This window comes from Trachinotus anak, unplaced genomic scaffold (assembly GCF_046630095.1).
Source record: "Trachinotus anak isolate AG129_WGS33_773 ecotype Australia unplaced genomic scaffold, CSIRO_AGI_Tana_v1 ptg000014l, whole genome shotgun sequence".
Classification (NCBI taxonomy): Eukaryota; Metazoa; Chordata; class Actinopteri; order Carangiformes; family Carangidae; genus Trachinotus; species Trachinotus anak.
In genome coordinates, this window is record NW_027273865.1 from 14264379 (window position 1) to 14288759 (window position 24381).

Here is a 24381-nt window from a genome sequence, read left to right on the forward strand (position 1 = left end):
TTGATCTCTGACCAGCCTGCAGAATTATACGCCGTGTGTTTTGCCACTTATGATGGTTCCGTGTGATCACAGCTGATGAAGGCGACAGTCCAGTGAGAGCTGGGCTGATTTACTGCATAGTAGTTGACTCTTCAAATGATTATTAGTCACTACATCAATACCTACCTATAGATGCCTGTCTTTTAGTCTGGCTGTCAACATCCACATTTCCCTTTATTTCTGGATCAGTGAGTGTACAAACCTGTTGACAAGGAGGGTCCCACATTGCGACACCTGCTGTTTGTTTTGTGTAACTACTTTTGTCAGGCTTCACTGTCCACCGTACATCAAAACTTACTAAACTGCTGTCAGATTCAGAAAACACAATGTGTTATGGTCACTTAGCTGCACATGAACAGGCAACACACGGCTGTTGCATTAGTTTATAATCTGTGCACCATCAGATAATTTGAAAATGAAAGAAAATGTGTTCATTTGATATAAAAAAAACCCCACCTTTGTCATTGCAGCTCATTAAAAACATAATGATGAGCAGAACCCCTCAGTAATAATAAATTATTATCATCTATATCATAGGATATGATATAGAAGTCTGTTCAAAAGATTTTTTTAAAGCAAAATGAAAAAATGGAAGTTCTCAGAGACTGTCAAGGACCTAGTATAAGAAAAGAGCAAAGCTTCTTACCAGAACTGCTGCCCAATGCAATGGTGAAAGAGAGAATGGATGAATATGAGCGCTCTAAACAACCTTGTGGTGACCAGGTGAACTCAACCAGATAATGAGGTGGTGAGTGAGAAAAGAAAGACTTAAAGTATAATCAGGAAAATGGACTGAAAGCATCAAAAGTGTCCCCTGTGACTGCTGTGCTATTATATATTAATATAATTCATGGATTATGCATTATCTCTCATTATTTTATATAAAGCTGCAACTATTATTTTCATTATTGATTAATCTAGTGATTATTTGCTTGATTAACTGATTGATCAGTTGATTTATTGTTAAGTGTGAAATTCCCATGACCATGACTCAAAGCCCATAGTGACAGCTTCACATTCCTTGTTTTATAGCTGGACTAACTAAACTTAAATAAAAAATAATAATAAATAAAAAATATGTACAAAGATAAATAGGTAAATCCTCACAAATGACAAGCTGGAACAAGGATGTGTTTGGCAATGTTACATGGAAAGACAACTAAGTGATTACTAAAATAGTTGCCAATTAATTTTCTGTTGATGGATTAATTGAATCAATCGTTTCAGCTCTAATTGTATATATAGTGTTGGTCAGTCTTATGCAAATTGACACATCATATTTTATAAGCTCTTAATATGTTTTTCATGCAAAAGGTAAGTAGTAACTACTGCCATCGCATAAATGTAGTGGAGCAAAAGAACTATAAGTATTCCCCGTGAAATGTAGCAGAGTAGATGTATAAAGTGGCATGAAAAGAAAATACTCAAATAAAGGACAAGAGCTTAAAATTTGTACTTACTTTGTACAATACTTAGTAAATTAACTTAGTTACATTCCACCACTAATTACATTATTAATTCCAAATAGAAATTACAGCAACCACTTCATAAAAATCACGCATCGTTAATATAGTCATGTAATTTTCCATAATGCCTTCCAAAAAAAAAATCCCCTAATTCAGTGTTGTTTTTGTTTCATTTCCTTTGGTGCAGTTTCTTCTCATCACAGTTGACAGTCATAGTCATCATTGAGGGTTTCCTCCATCTGGTTCCTGATCCCAATATCAACCTCCTTTGTTACATTAAACAGATCTCTGGTGTGCCTGTATCCTTGCTGTTTAAATATCTAATTTCTCATGAGTCTTCGGGTCTGAGTCTGTGCATCAGCTGCCTGTGGTTTAAACAAAGATAAGAATCACTCACTGGGGAGGAGAAGTGATGAAGCAAAGTGAAACATGTAGGAAGTGCAATGCCACTCATGCACTGAGGGGTCCCAAAATTATGCAATGACTAAAATACACTCAAATGTCAAAGACCTTCCAGAAGGACAACCATTTCTGCAGCACTCCACCAATCAGGCCTGTATGGTAGAGTGGCCAGACGGAAGCCACTCCTCAGTAAAAGGCACATGACAGCCTGTCTGGAGTTTGCCAAAAGGCACCTGAAGGACTCTCAGACCATGAGAAACAAAATTCTCTGGTCTGATGAAACAAAGATTGAACTCTTTGGCCTGAATGCCAAGCGTCATGTCTGGAGGAAACCAGGCACCGCTCATCACCTGGCTAATACCAGGATGTTTTTCGGCAGCAGGAACTGGGAGACTAGTCAGGGTCGAGGGAAAGATGAATGCAGCAATGTACAGAGACATCCTTGATGATAACCTGCTCCAGAGCGCTCTGGACCTTGGACTGGGGTGAAGGTTCATCTTTCAACAGGACAACGACCCTAAGCACACAGCCAAGATAACAAAGGAGTGGCTTCGGGACAACTCTGTGAATGAGTGGCCCAGCCAGAGCCCAGACTTGAACCTGATTGAACATCTCTGGAGAGATCTGAAAATGGCTGTGCACCGACGCTCCCCATCCAACCTGATGGAGCTTGAGAGGTTCTGCAGAGAAGAATGGGAGAAGCTGCCCAAACATAGGTGTGCCAAGCTTGTAGCATCATACTCAAAAAGACTTGAGGCTGTAATTGCTGCCAAAGGTGCTTCAACAAAGTTTTGAGCAAAGGCTGTGAATACTTATGTACATGTTATATTTTTGTTATTTATTTTTAATAAATTTGCAAAAGTTTCAAGCAAACTTTTTCCACTTTGTCATTATGGGCTATTGTGTGTAGAATTTTGAGGTAAAAAATGAATTTAATCCATTTTGGAATAAGGCTGTAACATAACAAAATGTGGAATAAGTGAAGCGCTGTGAATACTTTCCAGATGCACCGTATAAGCTGCTTGCAGTTTCTGTGCCCATTTCTGTAATAGCCTAGCTTTTCCTCACATACTACACACACTGCATCGTAAAGTCCCCCCCCCCCCCATTAGGGTCTTTGGACATGTACATCTGGGAAGAGGATTCAGTGAGTAGTGTGGGTCACAGACCCCATCAGGGTCTCACACTGCCACCTACTGTCAAATAACTGTTATAGCATGTTAATTATCTTGGCCTTAAACCAAATTACCTCTAGGGAAAGCAAAGAAACCTTCTCACAAAAAAATTTACAGGCTACAGATTATGGCTCAACTACACAAACATTTACATCCACACAAATGTGATAACACATTTGTGGGTATCACATATTCAGCTCAGTTTGACCCTCATTATCTCAAGGCACTTTACAGCATAATGATATTACAGAGAGAAATACAACAGTTAAAGCATGAGTTAAAGCATGGCAACAGTCGAGTGGAAAAACACTCTCTTAACAGGAAGAAACCTCAGACAGTCAGAGTGGGTGTTTTGTGACCAACTACAGTGGCATGATAACGCTGGCTAACTTGCTTCAAACTGTCGGCATCTATTTTGTTGGCTCTCGTTGCCACAGGGTAACTTCTTGTGTGTTTAGTGGCTGAGTCAATTCAGATGCAATTACTCGTTTCCAGGTTTACAGTTGTCCATAATTTATGTTATTTGAAGGGATTTGCGGTAGGAACATGTTACTGTTCTACCACTGGCTGATGGCCTCAGTCTCAATGAATGATTAAACCCAGTATAAACAGTACAGTCTATGTTGTTCTGCTGACAAGATGACTGTAGACTTTCTGAAAGACACTGTGTCACTATAAGAAATGAGCACATGAGCATCCAGGCTGTGTTCCTCTCTCTCTTCTTCCTTTCTCTCGATGTGACTGCAAACCACCTACTGCCCCCATGATCCTTATAATTGTTATTATTATCATTATTATTGCCTTTTAAAAGGAAATTTTTCATTGCCACTGTCACCAAGTGCTTTTGCATGGTGGGGAATGTAAACAGTGTTAAGAAAAGCATTGTTTAGACCTCTTCTATATGAAAAGTGCCTTGAGATGACATCAGCTACTGATGGAGAAGTATGAATGAATCAGCTGATACAGATCAACACTCTCAGCTATCTTGAGCAAATGATGGTACCTCTCTGCTTCCACAAAGTCCAGAACAACTCCAGTCTGTATAAATGATAACACCGCATACCTGACGATCAAAGAACCGTGACAGGCAGAAACAAAGGTCAGAGTGTAAGGGGTTTTTTCAGCAGTGACTATATTCAGAGAAATGTGGATTATGCTGGAAGGAGGAGTGTTGCTGCTCCTAGAGCCCTAAGATATGACGGAAAGCCAAAAGCAACCATGTCATTCTTAGTGCACTAAAAAGGCAAAAGGCTTGTGACTGCCAAGATGTACTGTCATAGCCATAATTGCTTTTTTTGTATCTTTATGGTTGAGAATCCCTGGTGAGCTGTCAAACATGTCAGGCCTGGGTGTGCATGAAAACTAGTCAGTGTGAAATGTCTTGTGATCATGTGTAAAGGAAGTGTTTGTATCTGCTCCAAGTACTCTGTGGCCCTTTCAACAATAGTTGGTGTGTGAATGTTAAGTATAGATTTACTTAATTCACTTCATTTTTCAGGAAGTACAAAACATAAATCAAACTACTTTAAAGCAGTCCCTTGGCAGATTTAGATTAATACTATACTGACTTTTATGATCCCCTGACCTCCCCTCTACCACCACAAGCAGATCAAAGGTTTAACTCGTGCTTATTTCTCAACGCTTACAAGATCAGCTGGTCCCAAATCTTGAACAGACTTTTATGGTTTCCAGATGATGAACTCAGGATGTTGGTGATCTCCTGACATTTCCTCCAGCTGCAGCATGAAGCTGACATTTATAGTTTTGAGGGGGGGGCAATCTCAGCCAACATTGGGCGAGGGCAGTGTACACCCTGGACAGGTCTATCACAGGGCTGACACATAGAGACAAAACAACCTGTAACGCTCACATTCACACCTACAGGCAATTCAGAGTCACACAATTTTGTTTACTGTTTTGTAAAGTGTTAGGCTACCTTAAATGTCACATGCATGATCAGCGTCAGTGTCTGAGTGACAGAGAAGCAAGACACCAAGTGTTAGTGTTTGAAACAACATTAACAATAACATTAGTAACGTAACAAAATAACAAATAACAAAAGCTGTTTGCTGTTATCACAGCTTCCAATACTGATCCGGTCACCAAGGTCATAAAAATGTAACAGATTCTAAGCGGATGTATCAGTGGTTAAATGATTCATGTCCTGACTAACCACAGTGAATACGGGGCCCGGAGCAGCGGATCTGAAGGCACCAGAAGATTCCTGGTGTGCTGTTTGTGGGGACGAGGAAGGGAGAGAGGGAGAGAGATGGGACAATAATAAGGCTAGTAAAGTCCTCAGAGTCTGTGTGATCAGCTGAGATCTACAGAATTTTATTACAGAAAGATCCAGTGACGGATGAAAAAATATGTCTGTTGTTGAATTTACTACTGTACTCTGAACTCTCATATCTCACTCTTATAGCTGCAAACGTATATAGAGGAAAGTAAAAAGAAGACCTTCTTAATGTGCGAGCTGTTCTATTTCAAGTATTGTTCTTGAAATCATCCTAATTCATCCTCTGTTTACTGTATGATTCTCATAAAGTGTCACTTGGCGACATGTGAAAGTGTCTCCAGATGGATTCTGGTTGGTCAGTCCAAGTCAAAAGACTGAGGACGATTTTTATATCCACTCCTTCCCTGAATATTAGGAAATACTAACAAATACAGACACTAATGTGTTTTATCAGGAGCAGAAACAGGACTGCAGCAGGCAGCATACGTTTAACTATCTAATCTATAAACCAAGAATCTCTGCGTGTTTGTGTGTATGGCATTTTGATTTCTGGGACGATTTACACTCACTTCTGGGCGGTCTGGAGCCCTGAAAAACAAACAAAATATCACTCATCATAGAACTCAGCTGTCTGTCTGAAATGCCTGAATCTGCAATGGGAAGTAGAAAAGCTTCAGATGTGATAGTGCCCCTGTGTTGTGGTACACTTAGCCAGGCTGTGGTTTTTCTGGTTGTACTGGTACTGAGTGGACTAGTGCAGTGGTGGAAAAAACACAAAAGTGCTTACTACTGCTGTCTGGACTGGCTGTTTCCGCAGTTGTCTGGTACAGGCCTGGCCTGTGTGTGGAGGTGGATGAAAGGTCAGAATGGATTATACAACCCTGGCAGGTACCTCCTGATATTGGTACTGTAGTGTCTGGGAGCCATGTGACTGGTTGGGGAAGGTGATTCTGCAAAACCTTTTCTGTAATATTTGCACCACTGCTCTACTAATATCAGATTGCCGAGTGTGTTACTCCCTGTGACTGGGAGGGTGTTTTTTTTTTTTCCCCCCAGTTTTACCTTCTAACCCCTTACCCAGAAGCACAAACTGAGGCAGAGAGGGCCTTTAACAACGCCCACACCAGAGCAAGGGCACAGATAGAGATGACCTTTGGCCAACTAAAATCCAGGGTCAAAATATTGTCTCATACATTTCATTTTTCTTGCAGGGCAACTTTCCAGGCTAACAAATCTCTCCCTGCTTTAACCCTTACAGATTCTAGTGCCTGAAAGGCCTCAGGGTAAGTCCTGACAGGGCATGTAACATTGTGGTTGCCTGTGCCATCCTGCGCAATATTTCTGTTATACCCTGGGAAAGAGTGCCCACATTGTTGGTGGAGGAGCAGTGGGATGACGTCAATCCAGCTCTTCAGGAGAGAATGGATGGAAGGACTGTGAGGGACTTTTACAGGGACACATACTTTACTTAAATGCCACTGATGACCTTTGACTACATTACATCCTGCAATAAGGTGTGTGGTTACTAAAATGTAATTCTTCAGACTGCAAACACATCCAAATCATTTCACGTTTGGGCTCACCTCTGGCAATTCAGTGTCTGCAGACACTGTGTCCTCATCGAGAGCCCTAGATGTACTGGGGCCATCTAACTGCAAAATGAGGAACACTACAGTTGGTGAAGCAAGAGAAGATTGCATGATAGTGCATCCTTTATTTAAACCAAAAAAACATGACATACTTACACATGGGTCAAGATTGTCTTGAGGAGATGTGGCTGTGGGATCTGTCGGAAATATGGCATCTCCTCTCACTGCAGAGATCGGTATACCGTCAGTTATCACAACTAAGAGACTGACACCTGGAGGGAAAGTAGTGGACAATACCCTCTACATATTTCTCCCAGGCACCTTGGGGGATAATTTCTGTTGATATCTCCCCATTTATCCTTCAACCTGTGGCCATCCTCAATTGGAGCTCAGCGCCAGCTCCTCTGCTGGTGTGAGTTTCTCAGGTGGAGGTCCCCCACCAGTACCCTGGGTCTTTTTCTTTGTGGCTACAATTACAGTTATAAATTTTGAAAACTATTGTGATGATCAAATTGACATTTCATGATAAACTACTTACCATTGTGGAAGATATTTTTATATTTTATTTTTACTTGCTGCTACATTTGTAGCTGCCCACAAGATTGTTTCTGTTGAGATGCAATAGTGAAGGATTGATATGTAGGTCAAGGGTTACCAGGTCAGGGGGTTGACACACAACTAACTCAGTAGAACTAATTAACAACCTAAATTCATTGTAGTTATGTTGGTTACAAGTAGGCCTAATTCTGATATTATCTAGACTACTGATAATATGGTCACACAGTCTACTTTGCCTGAAAGTTTATTAATTAGTAAAATGGAAAGGCAAGATATGGTTATTTTTGCAGAACATTTCATACACAAGCAATTTGAAGTACTTTACGGAAGATCAAAGAACACAGAATAACATAAAGTGAAATACACATGTAACATGAAACACTTGTACCACTTGCATAACTAACACATTTAGTCTGTCAGCAATTTTCTGCCATGCCATCTCCCTGGCCTTGTTAATGGCTGTAGTATTGCCTTTTTCAGTTATAATATCTCTATAGTCATCATACAGCTCCATCAGTAATGATTGTTCTGCTGATGAAAAAAAATCATTCATCTGTTCATTTGGGCTTCTTAAATATCCCAGGTGTGTGCACAAAGTGAGACTAAGTCTGTCTTCAGTCAGCCTTGATTAGATAAGGCTGGACTGTGTTGAGGCTTGATTGGGAGCTGGTGTGTGGCTTTCTTTAGCTACTTTGATGGAATACCCCCCTGTAGTCCCAGCAATTCATGTTGATCATCACCCCCATCATCGGACATTCAAAAATATCAATTCAACCCTGTAAAGCCTGACCCATCAAAAAATAGCCAGAAAATTCTAATTTTTTGGAACTGAGATCATTATTAAACCGTTTTAACCAAATCCAAAAAAAAATATTGCCATATCATTTTGTTTATGATATTTTTTTGTATCTCATTTGATACGTTGGGTGTTTTTGGCAACTTTTTGCTCACAACAATGTTAATTTTAGATACAAAAACAAAGTTTGCCCATTACATTTTGAAAATATAGAACATTTCAAGCAGTTTTTCTCTTTGTTGTTGTTGTTTTTTTTTTGTTTTTTTTTAAACATAAAACTTTTTACAGCCTTTTTATTTCACTTTGTGGTAGGCACAAAAACAGTTTCTGTTCTTGGTCAGGCAAAGATGCACCTTACACTTTTCACAGTAGACATGTGAGAAGTGATTGCCGGTGCAGTGCTTGCATCTCTGTCGGGTTTCCCATGTTGGAAAATGATCAATGCTATCCCTTCTCACATCAAGAGGCACACTGCAGCTTGGCCTTTTACGGGGTGGTGTTGGAGTACCTTCTGGAGAGGATAGTGGTCTGCCGTACTTGATTTTGATTCCCTGCACTTGTGAGAGAAGTGCCAACCAAAGCCTGAAACCTTCGCAGAGCCATGGGTTTCATTTGGGCCTCTGTCTTCTTCTGATCTCTTCTGTAGAGGTTCCACGCATTGATGACTGCCACTGTAACAGTGTGCCACCAGATGTACATGTACCATCTTCGGGATCTGAAGCTGAACTTGTAAAGTGCAGACCGCATGTCAAGGAGATCAACACCTCCCATGAACTTGTTATATGTTTCAACAATGGCTGGTCTGGGAACAATTATGTGAGTTTTGGATTTGCAATCCCAGCATTTCACAAGCCTAGAACCTGCTCTAACTCTTTGGCAGTTGTGTTCACTGACTTGCCCTCTTTTTGTACACTGCACAATTTGTTTGTCCTGTAGTTTCCTGTAGCATTTCATCAGTGACAAAGTGTTTGAAAAACATGTATGGTGTCCAGTCACACCTGCCCTCTGTGCCTTCCTCAACACATGCAATGAAATTGACAGATGGAGCTTGATATTGTATTTTTCTCCATCTGTATTCTTTCCTTTTTGCATTGCCCTTCACTGATTCCTCTCTGATTGTGTCCTGTGTTGTTGTTGGGACTTCTGTGCTTGTCTGGGCTACAATTTCATCTTGATATTCTTCCTCATCACTGCTATCTGAACTTCCATCATGCATGGCCTAAGGAGTCCATTCTTCCTCATCCTCCTCATCAACTTCCCCTACCTGCTCCATGTCACTTGAATTGCCATCCATTATCATGTTGATGACATTTTCAATGTACTTTCTTTTTCTCTCTTCTTCTTCTATTATTTTTGACATCTAAAAATACACACATAACTAATTGGTGAATATAGTATAGCGATTATGATTTCAGAGGATTTGTTATTATGAAAATACCCAAAATGTATTTTAAGATGGCATTTCAGTCATTAATTAGATTAATTAAATCAATAAAATAGTGTGTGTTTGTATTGTGGTAGGCATAATGTAGATTACAAAAATGTGACATGAACTTTCAGGGATAAAGCACCTTATATACCTGCAGTATCAAATTTGATACACACATTTTTAACATGATTTAACTGTAATATAAAGAATGGATTATTAAGTAATTATGCATTGTTTCAATACAGCAAATATTTATTTTAAAAAATTAGTAACAATATAAATGTTACCCTTACCATAACTTCTTGAAAATTAGCAAAGATTTTCCTGCCAAAAGCGTGTGGATGATTTAATGAAAGCAGCCATTTTGAAAAGGCCAAAAAAAGCCCTTCCACTGCCTGCAGTGGAATAATAAATCACTGGAGGGAAGAATACATGTGTCAGATTATATACAACATGTTTTTAAGGAAAGTATTGATCATGTTGATAAGATAGAGGTCTCAGAAACTTGCATATCAAATATGATACAAATGGTTTTATAGGGTTAAGCTATGACTAACTGAGATTCAAAGGCATGGAAAAACCAGTGTCCTTACTTAGAAGGGGTGGTGGTCAGGAAGTCTTACAGACATAGTCTGCTTGTCTCAGTGCTTTCTGGAGATTCTGGAGAAGCTGGTGCCATCTAAGCAATAAAGTCTTGGCTCCACCAACAATTACATGCAACAGGTCACAGTGAAGTAGGAGCGGGGGAGGATATTTACACATGGTCCATTTCTCACTAACAGAACTGCCCATTGTATGGTTTAATTAACTGTTGTATGAAATGATGACATTAACATTATACAATTCATACTCTACAGTTGTAAGAATTGTCTCTTTGCTATGTCATAAATGCTATTCTTATTGTTTAATTGTATCAGTTGTATGTTGAATGAAATACAGATGTAAGCATTCCCAAATAATGCTGGTGCCATATGCATGTACACCATAAACCAAAACCATCAATACTGAATGTCTGATTAGTTAATTTATTGGGTTCTTCCCTTCTGTTCTTCTTCCTCTATCTTTTTTTCTTTCTTTACTGTTTGTAGTTTTTTTGGTCCTGTCCAAATGAGAGGAGAATGTAAGGATGTAATGTGAGCTGGACAGAGCAATATCAATTGGATCTCAGTGCGGACAAACATTTCATACCAGGAATGAATGTTCTCAGGTTAAAATCATACCTAGATGCAATCTGGATACGAGACACAAGCAAAACACACCTGTCTTTGTGTTTTATTTAGACTCTGATTCAGACAGATGCAGTAATCATTTTCCAGTCCAGGGCCCACCGTGTTTAGATAACAAGTACACCTGCCCACAGGTATGTCACATGGGTGTTGGTCTTAAAATGAGGTGTGGTCAGGAGCATTGTTATCTTGAGGCAGTGAACAGTGATTGCGCAATTGACCAACAAAAACACGGTCTGATATCAGTGGCACAGTATTCATACAGGTCATGTCACAATAGTGAGCCAGTAAATGAGTTACATTGATAATGTTTACAGGCATAAGATATTTGTATAATGTAGGCCCATGTATTGTTGCTCATATTCATTAAATGTGTTTAGATGATATTTGTGTTTAGAGAATAAGTAGGCTTGGTTACAGTGTTGAAGGTACTAGTTTGATATATTCTTGAGGCTGGAGAACAGCAGTAACTGTTGGTGAATGGTAGTACACATGAAGACTTTCGGAAGTCAAGCATCCCAGTTAAATTTTGGAGTAAATATGTGCATTTATAGATTGAGATATATTATCTACACAGTCTGTTATGTGAACCCTCATGCTGTGATGTGAGGTGAAAGAGCAAGAGACAATGTTTGTGTAAATGGCATAAAAAGAGAGATTTTATCTTTGTGTAATAAAGCGGAGAACAGCCTGCAGACCAAGTCTCTACCATCCTGAACAAAACAGGTATGAGACCTGTAACTCAGCCACACCTGTCAGTTTTTTTTGAAAGAACGACATCTTTTTTACACTTTACAATACTGGCACACTAATATTTCTTCAACAAAGTATAACTGATGCACAGATCATCATGAGAAAATTGCACTCTTGCACTGACTTGAGTGCTACACAAACATAAGAATGAATTTAATTGTAAAAAGCCATTTGACAGTTTCTGTGTTCTAAAAACGTGACATCTTCCAGTCTCTCATGGAGAAAATATCTTTCCTTAGTCACTTCTTGACCACTTTCTTTATTTGAATTTCAGTACACATGATGAACAAACAACAGATACATAATACAGCAAATACAAAAATGTAAAGTACAATTAAAAAAATCACAATGGACACTCACACAAGACAACAACTAAAGGCTAAGACAGACAACACAAACAAAGGTTGCAGTTACATAGTCACATTTTGAACTGCTTTGACAGGAGATATATACATTTTTAATTGGTTAACTAAGTATGTGACAACTGGCTGCCATACTTTAAGGAATCTGTCATTAGACCCCTGAATAGCAAATCTCATCTTCTCTAAGTTCAAGAACCTCAGAGTATCCCTGATCCAGTGTTTAAATGTTGGGGTTCCAATTTAGCAGGATTAATCTTCTTGCCAGAATAGTAGGGTATACAATACATTTTGACTGGTTGTTTGTTAGGGGCTTATCTCAAGGATGAATAGCAAAAAGAGCCGTGAGTGGGTTGGGATCAATAGGTTTTCCAAATATTTTAGTAAAAACACTGGATATGGAGCCCCACAACCTGGAGAGCTTGGGACAGAACTGAAATGCATGTACAAATGTTGGCTGTGAGTGTCAGCATCTATTACATGAGGCATCTACTAATGGATAGATCTTGGAGAGCCTTGATTTAGACAAGTGGAGCCTGTGCACTACTTTGAATTGAAAGAGGCCATGTCGAGCACAAACTGATGAGCTATTTACTCGAGACAGTATAGATAACCACTCATCTTCTGAAAAAATTACCTTCAAGTCTTTTTGCCATGCCTCTTTGACTCTATCTAGAGAAGGAATCTCTAAATGTGAGAGTTCCTCATACAACCTAGAAACAATGCCTTTATGGCTGATCACTGTCGAAAGTATTGCATCAATAGGATGCTGTTCAGTCCATAGTAGGAATGATTTAGTTTTCTTGGGAGCCCAGTCCCTGGCCTGCAAATATCTAAAAAGGGTTTTCTGGATATGTCAAATTTGGCTACAGTTCAAATGGGGCAAATGTGTTGTCTATGTATAAATCCTTAAATGTGTAAATTAATGTGGAAATTGTTGACTTAATGCAAATGGAGCACAAATAGAGCCCCCTTGCCGGCCAAAGTGTCTTTGTCACTGAGCCAGCACGTGCAAAGACTGTCAAGCTATAGGAAGTGTCGAAGTACCTTGTAGGTTCAAAGGCATCTCTGAATTAAGTAAAGCAGACAAGGAAGTCAGGCTGCAGGAGGAGACCTCCATCTGCAACCGGGATGGGACACTGTCAGTTGTGGTTGTGTCAATTCAATATGTCAGTGTTCTCAAGTTGCTTGCCCAGCAACAATCCTGAAGTAGCATTCCTCCTATTGATTTAAGTTCTTGTAAGAAATCTCTTTGTATCCGTTTTTTTATTTCCAGATTTGGTCCTATATCAATCTGTTGAGAAAAAAATGTATAAAATAAAATTTATAAAATTTCCTGTTGCTCATCCCTAATCACCTCACCATACCTATGAATGCCTGAGATCATTTTTGATGCAGCAGTTTGCCTAACCTGCTAAGCAAGAATTTTACCCGCTTTTTCTGAATGTTCATATACTTTAGAGTGAGATTGTAGCAGCATTTACGTTTCTTGGGTGCCTAACAAATCAAACTTAGTTTGAAGTTTTGATCTAATTAACAACGTGGTAATTCCAAGTTACAAGTGAAGGTAACATTAAACGTGTTTGCTGCATAGACTATAAATAATTCCCCCGAAGCACAGGCAGACACAAGTGATTTTCTTGTCATTGGTGTATTTGGCATCTTCTCACCAATCTACCGTGAAAACTAAACATAGAACAAGCTTATTAGCTTGATACAAACATTAGCATGCACGGCATGTAATATGGCATTTTACCAAAGTAAAATAAAACAAAGAAAAATACCTTGTTGGCTGCATGCCACAAAGGAGGGAATAATTCTTAGTGTTCTTATTGGGAGTCTTCATACTAACGTCCGTTTGACAGTCTTTACGTCCATACTTGCTGCTTGCTTCTGATGTCCTTTTTCTTTTTTTTTAGTCTTACTTATTATTTATTGTTTTACAGAATCTCCTTACAAACTTAGGCCTTCAAAATAAAGGTACTGTCACATATTCTGAGTAAAACAATGTACAAATAACAAATACAGCCCACAATTACAAATTAAAAAATTAGTCTTACAAAAGAACAAACAAATTATGTAAATAATATAAACTATAATGGCAACAGTTACACTGTATATAGAAAGGTTTGCTGAGGGTCTCGTTGTAATGGACGGCGTGCAGCAACGTTCGCTGGACAAGAGACATATTTGACCGTACTGTTTGTTTTCTCGTTTTCAAACAGCGTTTGTAATACTAAAAATTGTCTCCCAGGAAAAATGTGTTGAAGGCTGATAAGAGGCTGTGGCAACAGTAAGTTAACCTACTCGTCACTAAAGCTAGTGGAGAAGTTGCTTTAACAGCTGCTTTGTAAGTTCTCATAGTTGCATGTTAAAGAAGCACATGGAGTTGTCTGGAAATTTGCTTTGTATTTGGTGGTATCTTACTAAACTAGAAAAGATAAACTGTCATTTCAGCGTATGCCAGGAGGGTGAAGCTACCAGCCCAGCTCCTGTGATATCCAAAACTAAGTTATTTAAGTGCCAGACCTTACATATTTATGATTAGTCAAGATAAAAAAACATATACAAGATCTGAGTTTTAAATGTAGATGCATTTGAGGCGCCTGGTAGTACACCTGGTAGAAATGTATCACAAAGCCCTAAACACAGAAGCCAAGGTTTGATTTGGAGGGAGCCCTTTGCTGGATGTCATTGCTTTTCTCTCTCCTCTGCTTTTCTTGTCTCTCCACTGTCACTATCAAACAAAGCAGAAATGCTCCCAATCTTCAAAAAAATTTAAGATGCACATGAGATGATGAAAGGTGTATTTTCCTGGCCTCACACGAGCTAGACTAGAAGCATCATCCATGTTATGAAGCAGCCATACCGATGCATGGTTGAAAACTTAACTTACTGTTTGCAGGCCCATGTTTTAGGCGTGTTAGGTGAAAACTTAATGGGCAAGGCTGGAAGGTAGGGTAGGCTTTACAGATGACACAGCACAGTGACATTTGATCTTGTCTATCAACATTTCCCTGTTGTAATGTTGTTTTTGTTTGGTTTTTAAATAGGCTTCTGACGGCGATGAGGCCTGGGCACAAGTATCTGTTGGGGTGCTGACTGTCATCAATGAAGATATGTCTCTCTGTCCAAATCATCTCCACCTTGACAACCTGTCTACTGCCATCATTATCGAGGGAGGTATTGTAATGGATGATCTCCAGAACCTACCTCAAGCACTTTGCCTCCTGTTTGGGCTGTTATATGCTTTACACTTGGACCACCCTAAACCCATGAAAAACACGGGCTTGGGACAGAACAAACTCCCACCAAAACTGCAAACACTTAAAAATCTCCTTTTGAGCTAGAATTTAAATAAGCATGTAAGAGGGGTGATGTTTGGCATTAGATCTCAGATTCATTTGCTTTTTATTATGTCAACTAAATTGATTTCAAATTGTCAGCCCATGGGTTCATCGGCAAGTTCTGTGTAGAGGCTGATGCTGTATGTTCATTTATACATGTGTGAAATTCATTACCAGTGTCACTGCTCTTTCATATTGTTACACATACTGAATGATGCCATTTTGCACTTATCAGCCCATTGGTTCTATAGCAAGTTGGGTCTCTAAACTGCTTGTTATTGTTACTGCAGAATTAAAGATGTAGTTTAAGGATTTTAGAGTTCTGATTTTATTAACATTTATAAAGCCAAACTGATACATCAGCTGGCAAGTATTACTGGCAGAATATTCTACCATCACTAATATTTGTAGTGGTTTAGGCAGAGAGGCAAAAAAGACATTTTAGCTAATTCCATTGTTCAGAATGCACCTATTGCATTGAGTCAACACAGCAGTGTAACATAGCTGATGGGTTTCAGATTGTTGTTCTGAAGAAGTTAAAGATAATGTTTCAGTGTAAAATATGTAGTACATGCCTATTTGATTACGAAATTGGGAGTTTTACTAAATGGTTTTTATTTAGACCAAAAACATATTCAGACAGTATTGGTTGTGCTTTTTTTATACTGTGGTGTACTGAAGCTAATGTACTGAGTGCAGTTACATGTGGCATAGCTGCACACAGTCTCTTAAAATTGTTTTAAACCAGCACAATACAATTTTAAACTGGCACAGTGTGTTAACATACCTGAAATGAAACTGTGCTTTGACTTTTTGAGCTATAATGATATCAACCAATGTCTACTTGTGTGGACCAACCCTAGTTTAAGCCCTTCGTGACAAAAACAGTGCCACACTTGCACTTCTCCTACTGTTACCTCCATGGTTTAAAAGGAATACCCCTGAAATCAGAGAGGAAACCATTTTTGATTTGTTCTGAATTGCTTTTGATGCAAGTTCAGTAAAACTATAAAACTGTGTTGTTGGTGTTAATCACAGTTTCAAAGGAGTACAGCAGTTGTTGTGGAAGGAAGAATAATGAAAACAAAAAATACATGTAATTGAACTTTGTGTCACTACCTTGATTTATATTATTTTAGGACAATACATTGACACAATTCTCATCTTTTTGGCTCTAAACACCACCACAATGGATTTGAAATGAAACGAACAAGATGTGCTTTAACTGCAGACTTTCAGCTTTAATTTGAAGGTATTTACATCCAAATCAGGGGAACGGTGTAGGAATTACAACAGTTTGCATATGTACCTCCCACTTTTTAAGGGAGGGTGTGGATGCCCCAATATTTATGGACCTGACTGTACATACACAGCACTTTAAATGTTTAGGATTATCCTCTACAGCATCATAAAACGTCATAAGATCTGGCCCATGCTGTCGTCCATCTTAACCCTTTGATGCACAACATATGCACACCCCTTCCAATGCACAACATGCATTCATTTTCCAGGTTATTTCATGCTGACTGAGTTTTTCTTTGCTCTATCTTTTGAAATCAATTTATTTTATGATTGAATATTCCAAGTATTCTTTAAATATCTTGTTTTTAATTACCACAGATCATTAATTTCATTTTTCTTTCCTACTTTATGAACAAAAATACTTTTTATATTACTACACATGGGTCATCCAAGTGTGATTTAAAATTAAATGTCTTAATACTATAATAATAATTTTTAATTACATTAGCAGTGAATGGGGCCAAACAGTTATTTATTTAATATTTGCAACATGTTTGTCATTTTGTCACACAAACACATACCTCCTAATAACAGATAACATGGCTATTGAACTGAACTTTATCTGTGGTTTAACAACTGTAAACTGGTGAAATGTGACCAAAACACAACTGAACACATCACTAGAGCACGAATTGCCATCTCAATTTTTACATGCCTCACAAATGATCACTAAGTGTTTGTGCTCCTTGCACACAGGCCTGGTGCACTGGGAACACCAGCTGCTGGCTTTTCTGTCTTTTGAAACTTGGCAGATTGCGCATCTTCCTCTTCCGTTGGCCTTTCTCCGCTGACATGTGTAGTTGCTAACCATTTGATCCATTGTGTCCACTCCTCCTTTCGTTTTATTGTAGTACTTAATTACAAAAGCTGTGCTTCTTCATAACTTAAGAAAGGAAAAATAAATATGATGATTTGTGCTAAACAAAAACAAGATATTTACTGCATATTTGGAAAAGTAAATGATAAAATTAATTTGTTTCAGAAGTATATCATAGAAACACTCAGCCATACATGAAATAACCTGGAAAATAAATGCGGGTCGTTTTTTGACCCATGTTGTGCATTAGAAGGGTAGTGATACAAAAAGGGTTTTTATTCAAAAAGTAAGAAAGGAAAAAATAAAATAAGGATGTATGATGATCAAAAACAAGTTAATTGAGGAATACCTTGAATATTGAATGATGCAATTAATTTATTGCAAAGATATAGAAGATAAAAACTCAGCTGGGTCACTTTTGAGCCATGTTTTGCATCAAAGGGTTAAAAACACTACACCTTTTAGGACCTATGGCCCGCGGATGGAGATGTAGGTACCTGAACAACCTGCCATCTGTCTGGACTCTGCTTTGTGATTGGACAGTCAGAAGATTGTTCACCCTAGGGACAAAACACCTAGTCTTAAGCAGAGCAGTGTAGTGTACACAGTGAGGAATGCACAGATGTCTACAGCAGGGAAACAATACAACTGCTTTATAAGTGGATGGCACAACACTGGACAGTCAGTTCGTCAAGTCAGGACTCAGCAGTCCACTTAAATCTAAAGGACAAGGGACATTCAATTGAACATAGCAATGTGCACATTTTGCGCAGAGAAGACTGAAATATGGCCCAAGAAGTTAATCAACCTTTTTCAGTGGAAAGAATATAGAGTAATTCAATAAGCTCATTACATCTACACCAGGTCTGAGAAATATCTATTTTGGATAATGCAGAAGATATTTTTGGGCACTTAATGAGAATGAGAATGAGGGTTATGTAGGCAATGTGGTAATTGCATCCTGCCTGGGTTCCTTAAAAGACTTTCAGGGTCATACTGCACTTGTAAATGTTCAGCAGCGATACAGGAAACAACATAACCGCTGTCCAAAGTGCTGAAACCAACATCAGTCGAAAGTAAAAAAACTGGATGTAATCTAAGATAGCCTTGTGTCTGCCTTGTGTGTATTGGATAAAACAGATAAAACAGCCTCTGTAAAATCAGGAACAGACCGTACAAGCTGCTGCAGTCCAGGAAACAATGAAACACTGTTTCTCTGAGGGCACACAATGGACACCTTTCATCAACACTATGATTAAAATAGGCATTGACAGCAACACCCAATGTAAAACTCTCCACTGTAAGAAAAGAAAGATACAGAAAGATACAGAAGAAACCCTTAGCAACAAACATGCTCTCACACGCTCCCACACTTGTTCCCAGCATGTGCTCTGACAAAGAGAGAAAGAATTTTCGGTCCATGCTTGGATGAAGGAGCAATTAAATGTGACCCACTGTAGTTTGACTTTACTTTATAGCAGTAACCTACATTTTAAATAAAATATAATTTATACAATTTATCACTGGAAATACATGTGCAGTTCTTTACTGTATTCGTGTAAATTTACAACACAATACTGTTCACAGTTTTGCCAGTAAATTACTGTAAGGTTACAGTATGTTACTATGGTACAGTTACTACTGCTTAAAACGTGACAATTTTTAATTCAAATAGCAGTGCAAACGATATTGAGTGAGTGAGCGTGTATGTGAACGTGTGCATGAAACAAACAAAGTCCCACTTGAAGTCACTGAGCTTTTTGATGAGTGTAAACATGCAGGTTCACTGATGTTGTCTCTTCTCTCACGGTGTTCCCACTCCTCTTGGTCTGCACCTTCTTATATCTTTGCTTTTGTGCCACCGAAGATTAAAATCAGTGCAGGTTGTGAAAAATAATGTAGAACAAAATAAATATTTGTCTTGAAATATCTCTCACAAAACATTTTTTGAGTTCTTGATAGACGGGATGAAAATGTAGACACCACAAGGAACCTTTTGTCACTGTTTCTAAATGGAGAAGAAACGGTCACACCCTCTATAATGTGTGCCTTTGATGCGTCACACTTTGCAGAAAAATCCCTGTGACAGTGTGTCATTAACAATACGTCTTTGCAACAGTTTGGCACAAACAATAAAACTGTGAACTAAGAGCGTGTTTCTAGAAATGCCTAAAGTCTTGTATGACTCTTTTTGCCAACTGGAAAACAAAGCATTGAGTTTGACTTATCGCCTCACTACATTAGTTTAGTTAAATTATCTTTCACCAAAAGCAATAGTGTTGTTTAATGGTTTAATTTTAGCCAGCTAAAAACTGCATGAAGCTTTTCAATGACTAAGACTGTCCTAAATGGCAGAAAATTCAACTGGAGAAAGTCTCACACTGCTTTTTTTTTTACTTCCTTGACAGGGATAATGTTATAACATTAGCAAACATTTTGATACTTTGAGGCAGAATAAAAATGGTGAAATACCTCAATCAGTCAAGGTTGCCTTATCAATGCAGCTCTGGACATCTGTGACAAAAGATGTAATCACGTTTTTTTTTCTCCCAGATTGCATTGCAGTTTACAGTGTGGCACTATCTGACACTAATACAGCTGAACATTGTTCAGATTTCACTGTAAATTTACATCAAAGGTCTACAGTGTACTACTAAAACTACTACTACTACTACGAATAATAATAATAATAATAATTATAATAAACAAATTAATGAAAAGGGACAACATTCAATATATTTATTGAAGAAAAAACTTGACTTTTTTTAATTCAAATAGCAGTGCAAGCGATATTGTGTGAGTGAGTGAATGAGTGGCTGTGTGTGCATGTGTGAAAGATCAAGTCCCACTTGAAGTCACTGAGCTTCTTGATGAATGTAAACATGCAGGTTCACTGATGTTGTCTCCTCTTTCACCGTGTTCCTGCTCTTCTTGGTCTGCACCTTTTCATCGCTTTGCTTTTGTGCCACCGAGGATTAATATCAGGGAAAGAAAACGGTCACACCCTCTATAATTTGCAAACATTTTGACACTTTGAGGCAGGATAAAAACTGCGACATACCTTACTCAGTCAAGGTTGCTTTATCAGTGCAGCTCTGGACATCTGTGACAAAATGCTGAGCAGGCCGGTGTATGTGCCCCAAGGCTGAAATCCAGAAAAATAAAATCCAAGCCCTTTTGTAAGATCTTATGTTGGTTAATTTTAAAATCTTAGATCCACCCTTTTTTTTTCACCCTCCCAAGATGCTCAGTTGTTTACAGTAAAGTTTACGATAAATTACTGTAGATAATGGCATTCCGTGAAAGTTCTATAATCACATTTTGTTTTTGTTTTTTCAGTTTGGTGTAGGCGCATTGTGTGTAGCCACAGGCACTTAACATTTTGGTTGCATTTATCATATTTGCCGCGAGTCAGAGGTTGAGCTTCCCTTCATTCTGACCTCACTTTTCTTTGCTCCTAAGTTCCAAGGAGGGGATGATAATGTCATAGTGCCCTATCTTGCATTTTTTGAGGTTAGACACTACCAGTGTTTACACTCTTTTCACCCTTTCTTCTGTGTTGTCCTCTTTTCAGTTTTCTTTAAAAATCAGGTACCAAGAGAACTGAGATGGGTGACAGTTTGGTGAGATGTTTTTTAGTGTCCATTTGTAGTCCATCTGACTCTGTATTTATGAAATAGCAGATATACCAACAATTGCTTCTTCCAGTCCAAAGGACTAATTTGTTATTTGTCTTAAACTTTGTTACAAACTGACTTTTAACAAGTGCTCTTGGTAATTTTATATTTTATTGGGTTTAGTTTGTAGTACCTGATCACTCCAGTTTTGCTCTGTGTAATAAAGAGGTCCAGTAAATGGAGGATTGGTCGCTCAGCTGTGTAAGTAACTGCTGAATCAGAAGCTGTGAATTGGAAGCTAACTTCAGTGCTGTCTTATCACTTGTTGAAGCATAACCTTCCTGTCTCCTCAGTCCTAATTCCTTCAGGTGTGATTTCAGGGTCACGAGAGACATTTTAATGTCATGATATGTTGACAGCATATCAAGACCTTACCCTGTAAAGTGCCTTGATATAATGTATATTATGATTTGGCGCTATACAAATAAAATTGAATTGAATTGAGTTGATTTGTTTTGTGAAATATTTTGTTTTCTGAACCGTTGTTTCATTTTGTGAAATGTTGTTTTGTTTTGTGAAATGTTGTTGTGCTTTCTGAAATGTGGTGTAGTTTTCTGAAATGTTTTGTTTTGAACTTCAGGGCCATAGTACTCAACACTTTAACTCATCCATTCATTACCACATGCTACTAATCTTACTGGTTCAACCGTCCTGTTTTGGTTTAGCTATGTAAATAAGTTACTTTAATAGATCACTTTTGTTGTTGTTGTTGTTTTTTTTCTTTTGTGCTCTGCCTCCTTCTTTGTGTTGTCTTTGACATGGGCAACAAATAACCCGGTAAGAAAGTGAAACGACGTCAGATAAGAGCCAAATAAATCACTTTTCGTTTTTTTTTTTTCCATCTGTATGTGAATTATCAAGTGAAGAATTTTTTTCTCTGAGGAGAAAGAAAGAACAAAACAAAACAAAACAAAACAAAACGAAACGAAACGAAACGAAACGAAAAAACGAAAAAACGTGCCACATGAGGGCCTCGTCAGGATGTTTGGCCTAAGCATTCAGTATCAGTGGAGGGAAGAAAGACTCAGGTGTAGCGCTTTCCACCAGGCACCTGTCTTCATTCAATAAGTGAAAATTCTATTCAGTTTTTTTTTATTTTTATTTTTTCTAATCCTTCATCCAGACAGCCTATAAATTAAGCCCTTACTGTATTTGATCATAGTAACGTGGAAATTCTAACTTTTATGAATGGGACGTTTTACCAATAAAGAAAAACAAACCAAAAAAAAAAAAAAAAAAACCGTGGGACGTTTGGATACCTGCTAAGAGAATAGGACAATTTTGTACATTTGATAAAAGCTATACACACCATGAGTACATTACAGTCGGGGCTTAATTTGTGCAGCGATGCGGGACCTCTTAGATTGGGATCAGCACCTCCTTTGTCTGAACGAAAACCTGTTGTCATACTGTTGTCATATTAATTTAATCTTTTCTGTCATTCTTTAATCATTTTTCTGTTTTTTCTTTCTTCCCGAAGCAACAAAGCAATGTAGCCTACTTGCCTTGGAAAAAGAAAAAAAAAAACAACTACACTAGTTTGTTTTGAAAGATGAAAAAAAACAAAAAAAACAAAAAAAAAACAAAATGAAATAAAATAGCTAAAGAAATAAAAATCCACTTGCCTTTCAGGGCTTCAGTAGAATAACCCTCGAGACGACAATATAACAGCTATTTTGGATCTGATATGGCATTTGTCTGATAGCGTATTATTATTTTCCATTTGGTTTCCAACTAATATGTATGTTTATGGTGTATAATTAGTGTGTGACTGTTGTTTATTTTCTAACAGGCCTAAAGAATGTATTATCTCTAGTTTTGTCTTTTAATACATCAAAACAAATGTGCACAGCGTTTCTCATGGGGCTGATATTGACTCATCGTGTGTCCAGACTCGCACTGAACTGCCGAATCCAAGACAGTTTATTTATGGACACAACATGGGATTTTGTGGTTTTTCTAAAATAGCGAGGGGGGGGGGGGGGGGGGGGGGGGGTGTCTGCATTTGTGATTGCGCGGAAACATCGGTGTTGGGTTGGGCTACATCGGCGAGACAGAGGCTGCTGAACTGAGTGCGCTCAGGGCGGAGGCGCTGGTCGCGCACGACGCGCATGGCGGGCCGCTTAGAAATGTGCGATCGACGTCCAGTCCAGTCGCTGTCTGTCGCCACCGTGACTCCCCACAAACCCGCAGCAACATGGACTCGGCTTTGCTCCGATGCTGGCGCCTCGGCAGAAAGGACAACTGGCACAATGTGCCTGTCATGTCACAATGAGGCCCACACCTATAGGCATTCTTACTCCATTACATTTCAGAGGAAAACATGTTGCATTTTACTGCAAATTTATTTGACAGCCCCGATTTGCAGATTAAAAATGTAAAAACCTATGAGCGTATCAAATATGGCACATTATTTTACATTAAAAAGGCCCAGTCCTGTCCTTGTTATGGTCTTGTTTTTTTCCCCACTCTACAGCCCCTTTGAGTTTATCTATTTAAGTGGGCTAGCAGCTGGAACTGGTCATTATTGATACTAAATTACAGTAAATCGCGGACTGTATTATGGGTATTACCCAAATGTCTGTATGTACTTTCGGGGTCTCAGAAACCCCAGCTGTAAAAATGCTATGGATTTTTAATTATCTATAACTGTATGTTTTTTTTTCAGCACTGCCCCTCCCAATTTCCCAACCAGTCTAACTTCTGGAGTTTTATAACTCCATCATCAACTGAGAGGTCCGGCTGAGAGCTGAGAGAACCATGGACATAGATAGGAATAGGGAAATAGTCACCAAAAGTTAACAAAACACAAGAGTTAGTCTTCGCTTGGTGATAAACAGCTTAACAGTTTGAAAATTTACTCAAGTTCGGTTTTTGACAGAGAGCTACTTACAGTTTACTTTAGTTGAGGATCATTTCCATTCATGATTTCCATTCATGATGAGATATCTTTGTGAGTTGAACGACTGGGAGTAGTGGCTCAGTATTTCGAGGACAGCAGGTCCCAAATCAGCAAAATATAACGAAGATTTCTGGATGTGGACAACACGGGATTAAGAGAAGATTAAACTTGGAAACCATTGTTATGTGGCATGGACTCCTGAATTGAATCTGCCAAAGAGATCAGGTAATCCCACATGAATTCCTATTCCGCCAGAGAGGAGCAAAGCATTAAAAGGCAACACATCAGTGCTGTGCTTGACGTTT

General features: G+C 38.5%; 1 protein-coding gene across 1 annotated transcript in view; it reads left to right on the forward strand.

The window, feature by feature from the left end:
* The window catches only part of calm3a (calmodulin 3a (phosphorylase kinase, delta)), a 224889-nt gene that overhangs the window by 155044 nt on the left and 45464 nt on the right, over positions 1 to 24381 (forward strand). The window lies entirely within an intron of this gene.